The following is a 13716-nucleotide window of genomic DNA, read 5'->3' as shown; positions in this document are numbered from 1 at the left end:
TAAAGATTGGGATGATCTCGGCACCCTTCCAGGACTCAGAGATAGGCGAACCCTTCGCAATGCCATTGGCTAGCAACTGAATGTAAGAAGCCCATAAGTCCTTGTCATGCATGAATAGATCTGCAGGAACAGAATCCAAGCCTGGGGCCCTCGCTTTTGGGATATTGTTCAGAATTTTTAGAACATCAGCTTTAGTGAAAGATAGGTAAGTAGCACTCACAGTTGTATTCAAAAGTGCATCGCACCCATCTTCATCTCCATCCTCAGAAGCGAACTGAGACGCATAGTGGGAAACCCAAGCGTCTGGTGGCACATGGTTCGTGGGTTCGCCTCTCTTAACCCCCTTCCCCACTTGACCATATCCCAGAAGGAGGACATAGATCTTTCTTTGCTGGCTCTCAAGAGATCCCTCCAGTAACCTTCATCCCATTCCCCTTTTGCCCTGAGTTTGGTTTTTTTGTACACAACTCGGGCTTCCTGCATTCATACTGGCACGTGTTTCCACTCTGTTTCTTTACTGCTGAGACTGGTGTGTTCTACAAACAGGGTGTTTACAATCAGCAAACTGAAAACATCTTTAATGATGTTGAGCAAACATAGCGCCTCTCCTTTTCTGCAATCAATGAATGCATGTGATGTTGCAAAAAGGTTAGGGCTATTGATGTTCAAAGGAACCGGGGAAGCTATAATTTTAACTTCTACCAACATAATCAGCAGTTCAGCAAACACAAGTGGAACGCTGATTTTGGCGCTAGAGTCAAAATCGCTAACACATTATGAATAAAACATAATTGTCTGCTAATAATTGGAACGGTTATGTAAGCATATATGTAAATGAGAGATGAGAACGGGATGGCTGTGACCCAGTTTTGAGAACCGTTCAGCAGTCTCTCAATCGCCTGGTTCGGTGGGTATTTTCTTGGAAGTGGAGGGAGAGATTCCGCAGAAGCCACCATTTCTTGAACATTTATGAGCATTACCATAAACGTTGTGACAAATTCATGTGCGGTTATAGCAAAGTTTAAGCTCGTTCTAGAAATAATGCAGCATATGATCTATTCACAGAGAGCAGGAAAAATGCATATTCTAATTAACTACCTACCCGCCATTTACATGAAGTTACACGTGGCCTTTGAATTGTTCAAACTGGGTACGTAAATTAATACTACTTGCCATAAAATACAGCCGTATAATAAATACTGCTAATTTAATTGAATTGTTTCTAAGTGCTGATTACAGTCACTACTACCTCACTGAGGTGTTCGGTGTTTACCGAGTGGATTAGCATCCCACATTCCAAATTCCACAATTAGTAGTCATTTTGAACATTTTGCCGTTCAAGGCAGAAACTCGGAATGTTGTATTTCATGGCACGAATTAAATCCAATATTATCTGACTTAATTCCTGGGGTGATCAAGTGTGCTTTGACTCCACTATCTGGATTCCAGAAATGGCTGCAAACTCCCTATGGCTCCCGAGCTCAATAGAAACCCTTTTTGGGTAGATGGTTGCGCCATATAAGTTTAAAAAATAAATAAGTAAATAAATAGAATTAGACTTCAAATGAACCCCACTGGACTTAAACCTGGGACCTTAAGGTTACAAGCATCTCTCTGCAGGTAATGCGTTATTTCATTAAGTAATTTTTTTGGTCCTGGATCCATTTATGCATCCATAACTAAGTGTAATGTATGTAAATTATGCATTATGCAGGCATAGTGTTAGGACACTTTAGTACCTCTCATTTTAAACCAGACGGATTTTCTTTTTACCTCTTCTTAACACTGATTACACAGCTCCATTAGGTGAAAATGTGTCACTCTTTAAACGTTTGTGAATGTCAGTACACTACAATACTGTGCATTTTCTCTATGTGTCCTTGATCACTTCTTAATACCCATATCGAGACTCATGCTGTGCAAAACCTTTTCACTCACCCAGTTTTTCTTTTTTTTCTTCGCAACAGCTAGATTTGTATCACATTTGTGTACTTTTTGATCATGTAACTAAAGCTTTTCTTTCGAGCCTACGTGAAACTTGATATGCAAGAATATTTTGTCACAAATCAATTGCTTGGACAGGATGTGCAGAATATTTCCCCTTTCAACATTATTTTTTTATGGTCTGGCTTGTCAGTGCAACTGTCGCTAGACAATTATGTAAGACTACTTCGAGAGAGGTGGCGGCTCTGCCCACATGCTGGAAGGCAGGAGTACATGATTTGATTGAGCAAAAGCTGTGTGCTTCCAAAAAAACGTGCTTTACTCTCTGCACAGCTCTGATAATTGTGTATATTTAAGCAGCTGCTAGAGATTTAACTTTCACTGTCACACACACATTAACATTGTCTGAGATAGCTATATAATTTATAGTGCTTTTATCTGACTGAAGCACAGATGGGAGGACAGTCATTACCCTACATGCAGTTTTTACGTCTGACTTAACAGGGCACTGTCACTTGACCTTTTAAACTACGCCAATATTATTCTACAGTTCTTTGTGTCTACACAAATACATATTCATTCACATGCTATCTACTTCTAAAACCTCACATGACCATACCATACTCTTTTAAAGCCAGATCTATTGGCATTGCCAATGCTAGCTGTGATTTCTTTTCTGAAACAGGGATTACCCTTGAAGATCTTTCTTTGCACTGTCCCAAACAGAACCCTTCCTTGCACCAATAATATGTGAACTTCTTTCCTGATGCTTGCCTTGTCTCTGGTGGCATTTCCTAGGTTGCTTGTTGTTTGTATGTCTGGACTGGAAAATAACCCTCGGTCAATTCAGCATCTATTGTCAGTTCTGCTTCGTGGCAGTCAGGTAAATTATTTTTAAGAAGGTTTATGTTCGACACGAGCTGGATTGAGTCATTGGTAAGGTAAGGTAAAGTTTATTATGCATAGTTAATTAAAACCAGTGCAAAACCATTTTACAAAAGGATCTTAAAATGTCATAAAAAGTTTTTTCATTATAAGCATTTTAAAATTAAGCATACGATTAAATAGCCAGTGTGATTGTCCAAAAGCATTTTTCTGAGGCCGGGGCAGCATGTTCCCTTACTTCCTAATGTCCGCCTACTTGTTGCCTGTGTCGATGATCGCCGATTTTGGAAGTTTTGACAGTCTTTGCTCGATCATCGCAAGGAACTTAACATATCTACAGTTCAGTTTAGTGTTTGCAGGATTCAAGCAGGCGAGCACCGCTTGCCTTCTAGTGTTGATCCCTATCTGCTTGAGCTGGTCCTTTAAGAGCTGTTGGCGGGCTTGCCGAAGCTCTTCGCAAAGACAGGTCATATGGAGGATGTCGCCCTTCTCTAGCTTGCAGAGCAGACAGGCTTCATAGCCGTTACTCCTAAGCCATGGTGAAAGATGCTCTCTGCTGGGCAAGATCCCTAGTCTGTGTTTCAAAAACCTCAATTTTATGGCTTTTGGGTAGCCCTGAATGAAATATGATTGTGGTGACAGGGATTTATATGAATTGAGGGTCATCCATGCGTGATTTCTTTTTGCAAAGGCAGCCTTGTCCTCTAGTAAGGAAAGAGATTTGACGTTTTTCCAGACTAGTTTTTCAAACGGGTTATGCCCAAGTTGCATGTCCCAGATCGCGGATAGTTTAGTGGCCCCCAATGCTGCCTGCAGGTAAGTTCTTGCCTGGGATACGTCCCTGCATTGTATGTCTTGCCATAACAGCGAATTTCGTACGTCAGTAGCGGTAGAGAGGAGAAGGTGGCAACAAATGATGTATGCTCCCTGTCTAGCAAGATCTTGTTTTAGCAAGCCAAACTCCAACCTTTTTTGGGCAGGCGAGGTGTAGGGCGGGAGCGAGAACATTGTTCTGTAGGCTTTTACCTGGATATTGTCAAGATTCTTAAAGTCTCTTCCTCGTAGAGCCTCGCTGCCATAGAAGATCGAGGGGAGTAGCTTAGCCTGGATAACTTTCAAGTAAGGAGTCAGAGTTGGCCCCGTCAGTTGATTGGCTACATTTTTCAACGTAACGGCAATCAAAGTCCCTCTCCTTCTTGTTTCCTGCTTCTGTTGTGCAAATGTACCTTCTCTGACAAAGGTGTCTCCCAGGTATTTGTACTTGCATGCTGACTCAATTTTTTGGCCACCCAGGGTCCAAAGTTTCTGTTGTATTTTGTTGATGTTTATTGACATGGTGCGTGTCTTGCTCAGGTTTATTTTTAGATTTTTTCTGTTGCACAGCTGTGCATTTGGATCAGAAGCCGCTGAAGGCCGATGTAGGTGTGGCTAAGTAATACGACATCGTCAACATACAAAAGGTTACAGAGTTTTCCCTCCCATCCTCAGGGAGTGGGAGTTACATGTGTTGAGTAAGCTTGGTAGATCCACCATGTACAGGTTGAACAATATTGGAGAAAGCACGCACCCTTGGTTGAGACCTTTGGTGGTACGAATTTTGGATGACAGATGGGTGCCGCTTCCTACCTTCACCTGCACCCAGGTATCTGAATGGAGAAGCTTCAGCATGTTTAGAATCGGCTGCGATATGCCCCATTGTGCTAGTTTCCCCCAAAGTCTGCCTCTCTCAATGTTGTCAAATGCTGCACTGAAATCGATGTAGCAAAAGTGCAGCAGCAATTTTTTGGTTTTTGCTGCATCGATAATTAGTGAGATAGCCAGGATGTTAGTTACTGTTCCAGTGTTTTTCCGGAAGCCAGTCTGGTTCAGTGGTATGATCTGGTTTGATTCCGCCCATAGCACAATCTCCTCTAAGATGGTTCCTGAAAAATATTTCGCCTTATTGTCAAGGAGGGCTACGAGGCGATAATTATTAGGGTCCGTCTTGTCACCTTTTTGCTATATGGGGACGATCGTCGACCCCCTCCAAGATTCTGGAATTCTATTAAGGAGTCTAATTTCCGTGAATAACGGTTGCATGATGGTCGCCCATTCTGTATTTTTTTCCTTAAACAGGGCTGGCGGAATGCCGTTGGGTCCTGGAGCTCCTACTTTCCTGCCCTTACAAATCTGCTTTGTTATTAAAGCTATCTGCTGAGTAGCTGATGTATCCAAGTTGTTTTTGGATGGGCCTTGCTCTCTCTGAGTTAGTAGCACCGGTATAAACGATGTAGAATCTGGCTCTGTGTTGGTGCTTCTTTGTGCTCCTGCGTGTTCCGGAGGGTCGTTAAAGTGGCTGGAGAGATAGTTGATCCATGACTCTTCCACAATATGAGATCTTAGGTCTTTGTGCTCTGGGCGCAGGATCCTATTCACTGATTGCCAGAAGCGGGCACTATTATTGCTTTTGGTATCGTATAGTAGTTTTGCCCAGGCCTCATTTTCAACGTCTTTTTTTATAGTCCATTTTGTGCGATTGAGCTCAGCCCTTTGATTTTTCAGAGCAGCTCGTAGGTAGACGTCTTTGGGGGCTGGTCTTAGCTTCCGTAAGATCAGGTTTACAGATCTTTTTTGTAGCCTCAATTGTGCTCTCGATCCTCTCTTTAAGGTGTTTTTACTGCTCTCTTTGTAAAAATTACTTTTTGAGACGGTCATAGTTGTCAGTCCTTTTAGCAGTGATCCTGTGTATTGCTCCCAATGAGAGATATGCCCAGCTGCATTTAGTTTTTGTGTATTGTAAAGTTGAAGGGCAGTTTCGGCCAGAGTAGTTGAGTTGGCTGGCGTACATTTAATCCTTTTTTGATTAATGGAGTAAATCGCCCCAAGCATTTTGTCTGGCCTGATTGCAGTTGGCGTCTTTGATGTCATGTGGCATTCTTGGGGACGATGGTCGCTTTCACCCTTATCCCCCATTCTGAACCCCAGGATGTGTGGAAATAATGCCAGACTGGCAAAGGTGTAGTCCAAGATGGAGCTGACTGTAGTCATTGGAAGTTGTGTTACACACAGATTGTATTATCATTTTGTAATTCTAGCTCATTAGTTTCTTGGGGGAGAAAAAAAACAATGCTGTCTCGAGCCAGGGACTGCTGGAAGGGGGTGTGTAAATTTTTGGGGAATTATTGTATTGCTGTATAGAGGAGGCTGTGGCCTTTACAGTTCATTGGATATATTTACTGAAGTAAGGAGCATATAGCGTTCTTGGTGAATTGTTTTCTCTGGTACCCGGTTTTTGTCCTTGAAGAAGAAAATATACCAATTTAGACCTAGAACAGCTGTAAGTGCAGCACCAGTGGGACATAGCAATGAATCACCCACTGAACATGGGTTATTACTTTGCCACCGCTGTTTCTTCTGCCACCAAAGCCCCCTTTTTAGTCATACTAGGTCATCAGAAAAAAACATCCTTCATTTGAACTTTTTGGTCCTTTACAAGGACTTTGGACACATTGTATTCCGCTCCATCTGCAATTACAAAGTGTCTTGTAGAGATTTAGCAGACACTGGGACCCAATAGCATAATTAGGAAAGGTAAAAAGTCATACCTTTCGGTAAAAAAAAACATCAAGTTGTTGCAGTCCGTTGTACAATTATTACACTGCTCAGTGAATCATAATATAAGAATAGTGTCCCCGCTGTCACATCTCATTCCATTGTCAGGACATCAGGTGCTGTTCCTAAGTTGTCTTCACTAAGCAGATCCTCAAGCTGGCACAGGTATGCCACACAGGCTCCTTCACATATAGGGTGCTCTTCGCACTGTAGAGGCACAACTATACCTTCAAAAATGCCATTTGCGTTGTTGACAAATAAACAAATCTCAATCAAGTCTTTCCCCAATAAAATTCATCATCAATGTCATCTACCGGATATTATACTCAGATGGAAACTAGCTACAATAATGTTGTCTGACCTCATCCCATTGCCTTCTGCTGAAGGAGAGCGTTTTTTGAACATTAAGGGGATCATTTGTCCAGAATTGCGTATTCCAAACCACACCCATTTCCCCAGATCCACTGTGCCTCAGATTACTCTTAGCCTTTGTTGCCATTGTAAAGAAGGTGACAACAGTGTGCATTTAGAGCTGCGGGGCGTCTGGAGGCAACATGAGTTTCACTGCCCATTGTGCGCTGTTCAAGAACTTGACTCCAAGGCATACCGTGGTCAGCCATGCCATATGAAACCAATCTCATTATTACTGAAGGGAAAAGGTTGCAAACCTGTTTATAACTGATTAAATCAGGACTAATATTTTTGAATGGTTTTAAGATATAGGATAACTTAGTTCATTCCTGCACATTCAGTCATACAAGAGGGTTGATCAAGGTGGAATTGCACCCTCTACTTTCTTTACAGCTCTGGTTGACTATTTAATGCCATAGAACAGCAACACTTCTTCATGGTTTTTAACTCACAATGAAGGCGAATCAAGTGGTCTTACTAATACTCATTCCCTTTGCATATGGCATGCAGGCAGTACATGGAGATGATGCCACTATGACCATGGTCATCCATCTAATTTATGCACAGTAGTGCAAATGGAGATCTGCAAAAATGGCATATGTAAAATTGATAGAGGCACTTGGTTTGCTTCTCAGTCCTCTCTGCAAGGAGCCAAATTATACCCCCAAGATTTCGGCTAGGAAAAATAACTTCTGTAGTGCAATCCGTAATACAATTTAAAGATATATCTAGTTTTATGGGTTATTGTACATTGCATGGCCCAGATGCATAGGTTGAATCCAGCTCAGAGCTGTGCTGAATGTAAAAGAGATTATTTTTAACAACAGGGGCAGCCCTGTACACCAGAACCAGGGGCAATCAGTATTTAGTCCTAACAAAGTTTCAAGACAAGAAGACACCAATTTAACAAACAAAAATAACAGCAAATGGAGCTTTTATGAAGAAAGAGAAAACTATGAAATTAAACTTAATAGAGAGAGAAAAAGAAGAACAAGAAAATGAACCCATGTGAGAGATATTTAAAAAAGTGCCCACATTTTATTCAATACAAAAATAAAAACAATTTAAGACAATACGCTCAGAAATAAACACTGGTACATGTAATATTTGTTGTGCAATACAAAACCAGACAACTGGCAAACAGAAGGAATTATATAGCAAGGGAGGTACAGAACAACACTGAAACAACAACAGGCAAGATGATGCGTCTTTTGTTAGTAACGTCATTGGCGTTTCGACCTTTGCACAATTGCATAGTCATCATCAGGACAATAATTTTTAACTGAGCATTCAAGGAGATCTATTTCATGAATATAGTGCAACCCTAGATGGTTTCACAAGATTGAGTGGTGTACACACAATGTACAAAACGACAGAAGCAAGAATTCTAGATGCAAGATGCACAGTTGTGACATGCACAGCTTGTGTTGTTAAATTGCACCTCACAAAAAAAAAAATTGGAACTGCATAAATTAATATAACAGAACTAACCAAGGGTTAGGAGAACCAATCTCCGATGTGCTTCACTCAAACGTTAGGGAGAAACATCCCTCACATAGTGTTAAAGTCTAGAAGCCAATGTAAAAGAGAAGCAGCACTTTTAAGGTAAAAGTGCTGAACCATGTACATCTGTCTTTCCACAGGTGGGCTGTTGCACCAATTCCACACTACTCGCTCAGTAGCAATCTCCAGTCAGTTCATTTCCCAAGTTTAGAAATTAGTATAGATTTTCATATTCAAGCCTCTCTTCCACTTGGGCTGCACCAGTGGCCCCATTTCAACCCCTAATTTATCCTCAGCATGCTACAGAGACAACCCTAAGGCAGAAGATTAATAAGTGTGACATAAGGGCAATGTACAGTTGAACATTCAACGCAGCTACTGAAATGAAATCACACTGAAGTTATCACTGACATTTAAGCTATTTTTGATATTTAGTCTAGCCTAACACGTCACCCTACATAATCAAATGGGAAAGAAATAAATCTTTATAAAGATGAAACCATCTTTTGTGAAGTAATAATTTGTAGGGCTCAACAGAATATACATAGTCATGCGCCAAGAGGTATAAGTTAGCAAATTAGCATTGAGCAACATTACGTTAGATTCAGGCTTCAGAAGAAAACAATAACAATCGGGGTACAGTTTATGTTCCCAAATTGTGCAGAGTTCCTTTCCTAAACAATTTCATAATAGCGTATGCACTGTTTAAATAGCATGGACAAACCCCATTGGGTAGTAAAGGTTGCACCTAAGACCATTTTTTTTTACTTGCAATGGTAATATACTATGATGTATAATAATTAATGTATTATTATGCTGGAATATATTATAAGAATATATTTACGTAGAGTGACTAAGCCCGCCAGGGTGACTTGCACCTATTAGGATCATGACATTTTGTGAGATTGTACAGATTTCAAAGCTTACGTCACCAAGGAGTTATAAATAGTGCTGAAGCAGGTCTATCAGCTTTTTTTTAATTATCATAAAACACAATTATTCCAAGGTCTGGGGGGGCTAGAAACTGCAAACTTAGATGCACTTCCAAAGAAGGATTGGATTGTTTAAGGCATTTATGCCGTCTTAAATACTGTTGTCTCAAGTAGTATGTTATTCACCTGTTGAAGAGATTGTAGGGGATTCCACGAAATATAGCGCTATGCATGATACAAACTAGTCTGGAGTTACTCCTTGTTTAAACAGAGAGATACTTCAGAGAAACAAGAATATGGGAGATATGATTGAACTTCCCTGATGCAGTGCTATTTTGATTGCAATAGGGAGGTCTGCGTTAAAGGGAATAGCATACAATTTGGGATTTCCAGTGAGTAGTAAGTTTACTTTCTTGAACTTTGACAAAACAAGGGCTTGGAACATCAGTAGTTTAGAGAGAAATTTGGACAATTGTAGCGAGTGGACTCTGGATTTCCAAACACAAGTCGAATCAGCTCCAAATTGTTCCATTTGTTTGTATTTTCTCTTCGAGAGTTCTCAGGAGAATTGGCTGGTACATAATTTCAAAAGGAAGTGAAGGAAGAGAAACTAGGCAGGCGCCCTCTTTGTCTAAATTGATGAGAGTGTTGTCAACCATTTTTAAGTTTGTGTTCTCCGTGTTACAGCTTGTTTTGGAGTTTATCCACTAGGTGATTTTATTCACTGTGGTGTTGGAGCTGGGATTCCACACAGATCTCTATGACTGGAATAATTAAAAGGGACAGCAATTATTTAGATGTGCTACATCTGTCCTGTGTGTTATATTAGTAAGGATGATAATTGACTTTTTTTTAAAATGTATGAGACTATTCCTTGGGGCAGAGATGTATTAATTAGTATAAGCCAACAGTGTGTAAAAGAAAAGAAAAAATCCTTGGGAGGCGAGTTGAAACAGGTTCAGAGAAATCAGAAGAGTTCTTAGTTTTGGAAATTGTGCTGAGCAGGACTATAGTGGTGCCATTTTTGAACGAGGGCAATAAACCTTTTAGCTTTTGAGGTGTGTTTTTTATAGCTTTGTAATTTGTGAGACAAAGAAATGCTGTCTTCTTTACCTTCCCTGGGAGGTGAATACCTCAAACCTTTCTTTGGAGATGATGGTTAAGTCATTTTAGCTGTACATTGTATATTGGTTGATTTGACTGTGAAGATAAGATTTGCATGTGTTGCTTTTAATTTGGACGTACCAGGAGGTCAATTCTATTAAGAGATGCACCAGGCTCACCCAGGAGGGCTTTTGAAGGCAAATTTGTTCAGAGAGTCTGAGGATGTCTTACCTTCATACAATTCTTTGGGGACTTTGTTGATGCTGATCTGTGGGGATGACTAAGTTATGCAACCGAATTCAGAAGGTAGTGGGGCTGTATTAAACTTTTTCAGGTCTCTTACCTATTGGGTAGGTCACCTGGGCTTCCTGGTCGTAGCAACAATACGTTTGCTCCGAGGGGAGGGGGGGGGTTAACCTTACTGGGATAAATATCTATAGTGGATGAGGGTGAAAATGGGTGGTAAATTTCATTTTTGGAGTAGTTCTGCAAAACCGATACCCTAGTACCACTTTTCTTAGATCTATCTAGGTTGATAAGGGAGATTTCAGGTATGACAATAAGGTACAGCAATTGATGAGAGTATTCAATCAACCAGGGTGTGGACAAGTAGATATAATCCAGGTAGTTTGATGTGTTTAAGTTAATAATCTCCAGGCTGTATTTCACTGCTGCTCTGCAGTTATGCAATAGGCAATTGAAGAGGATGGAGTAGTGCTGCTAAGGTTGGTCACTAGTGTTTTTCTTCTATACTGTTGTTGTTTAGGGGGCTTCCTTTCCTGGTGTGTGAGGTTGCTCTTTTCCCTTTGCTGGTAACTTAGGGAGAAGGTGAAAAGTTTGACAATTAAGTAGTCTTATAGTTGAACCATACGCAAGGTCTTCGATGCCATTGCTGGATAAATGAATCCAGTTTCTAATTGGGTGGGGAACTGTAGATTTGGGCCCTAGTATAAGTTTAGAAGGTGTAGTTGAGTGGTAGGATGAAATGCAGAAATGCATTATATTTTCTAGTGAGGCCACAATGACATTTGGGTGAGAAAGGACATTTTATAGCAATCTAACATCTTTGAAACGGGAGCTGAGTTAAGGACACACTCTGAAGTGCATAGAAAGGTCTTTTGAATTCCTGCATGACCATAAGTGAAGCTAAGTGTAAGAGCTGGTGTGTTGGATCCGTTGAGAAGCATGGTAGGATCCGTTGTATGTGTGATACATAAAAAAGTTTAACCAGTGGACAGCCGTGATCATAGGTAGTGGATGGAGCCTCGTATTTGGTTTGTGTGGGATATTTGTAGGTTGCTTTGGTAAAATATGTCACAATGGTAAACATTAAATTTGAGCTATTGCATTACATCAAATAATAACTTACACAAATGCATATTACAGGTCATCACGTTTTGTTTACAGATTACCAATCAACATTACCTCATCTAATGATGGCTTATTGCTCCCTTCTGATTAGTTCAAATTTCACAAGTTCTGTGACTACATTATTAAACACCATGATTACAGTGCTCAACACAAAATTCATTGGTTGCCATCTAGTGTGAATACCAATACCTACACATACTGGTTTGAAAACACATGTCCTAAGTTCAGACTAATTATAGGATGTAGGTAGATGTTTTTAACCTTCTATATAGATTGAGCTTCAATTACATTTGATTCCAAGCTTCTAACTGCTAATCCTTATGTTTTATGACCTACAAGAACAATGTTAATCTAGTTGGCAGAGGATGTAGTCATATTTCTGAAAAGGGTATAATGTACAAAGTGTCTACGGTATTGATCAGTGCTTAATTGGAGGCGGTGGCTTCAGGTGCTCAGCACCGGCACTCAGTCATCAGCATCTGAGCTTTTCTTGAGCACCAATTACGGACACATTCATTTATGACGGGGGTTTAAATGATTTTCCCAGAATCACAGGATGTTGTGCTAACACAGAGACTCAAACCTTGTTTCCCAGCTCCGAAGTCGGCAACTCTGGCCATTACACCACATCCTCTCCCGCTTTCATAGTTTGTAATTGGTTCTGTTTTAGGTGGCACTAACAGGAGAAATGACCTAGTGCAAGCTGCCTCCTGACAAGACAACAACACTTATTATTTTACAAATTAACCACTGGTATTGATAGATAAAACTAAAGACATTTAATGCTGCACCCTTTCCAATCCTGCATATTTCTTATGCTGTGCATTACAAAGGTTAGGATGTAAGAGGCAAGGGCAGGGAATGTGTCATCCAGATGTGATGCCGATTATAATGATGAAAATGAAGAACTTTGTTTGTAGAGCACAGAAATAATCTGTACATATTTGTATGTGTAAAGCTGATCATAACCTTTTAGATTCTGTTAAAACTTTTGATGAGGAGAAAGATATGGGCAAGATAGAGACTGTTTATCCGTAGAGACAGAAACATTCACTACTAAAGTTATGTCAGCGAAGGACAAGTAAGGGCGGCTTTTTGTAGCGTGGGTGCTTTTTTCGCCTTGATCTCAGTCGTCAGTCTAATTCATATCCTCTTAGTACTGCATTTTTGACCAATACTGATTCCTCTTTTTTTATTTCACTTGTACTAATCTCAAGTAACATGAAAACAATATTCTCAATTAATTTGACTATTTTTAGGTGTGGTGTGCCAATTAAAGCATGCATTTATTATAAAAATCAAAGCATCGTAAAAGTTGTCAAGCTCTTCATTTGTGGTGGGGATGAGGGCAATTTTCAGTACTGACTGACACCGAGCAGAATGGAGATTCCATAGAATCTTTATTACTGACCCAGTTCCTTTCACTACAATTACAATGGATTCCTCTACAAATTAGTAAATAAAATAAGCAAATGGTACTTTAGAGGCAACCCTGTTTACCTCTTTCTAGTAAATACACACATTTAAATATTCCAATCCTGTTTACCTCTTTCTAGTAAATACACACATTTAAATATTCCAATAACGCAAAGCAATTAACTGCTTTGAGACAGGACACACACATTTCATAATATTTCAGCTATATGGCACATTAACTGTTTTCTGAGAATACGAAAACATTTTTACCTCACTTTCATAGCAGGATCTTAATGACATGCTCACATAGATCTCGAACACAGATTAATTGTTTGTTTTACAGCCTTTCTAAGCACGTTTTGAAGGACTCAAGAGAACAGACTATAGTACAGCATCATTATAACAAACACACGTAACCCGAGTAAAATGAATATTGTGGTAAGAGAAAAACCTTACAGAGTGGGCACACGGCTCGTTTAATTTGTATTTTATCTGGATAATGTGAAAATTGTGCTGGTGGGGTCCCAAAAAAGATTGAATAAACAGCATTCAGGAAATT

The 13716-nt window shown here is 40.0% G+C and overlaps 1 protein-coding gene across 5 annotated transcripts in view; it reads right to left on the bottom strand.

The window, feature by feature from the left end:
* The window catches only part of ATP2B2 (ATPase plasma membrane Ca2+ transporting 2), a 1489679-nt gene that overhangs the window by 571537 nt on the left and 904426 nt on the right, over positions 1 to 13716 (bottom strand). The window lies entirely within an intron of this gene.

The sequence above is a fragment of the Lissotriton vulgaris genome, chromosome 9 (genome assembly GCF_964263255.1).
Source record: "Lissotriton vulgaris chromosome 9, aLisVul1.2, whole genome shotgun sequence".
NCBI lineage: Eukaryota > Metazoa > Chordata > Amphibia > Caudata > Salamandridae > Lissotriton > Lissotriton vulgaris.
The sequence above is the reverse complement of the archived record's forward strand: the minus strand, read 5'-3'. Positions and strand labels throughout refer to the sequence as shown.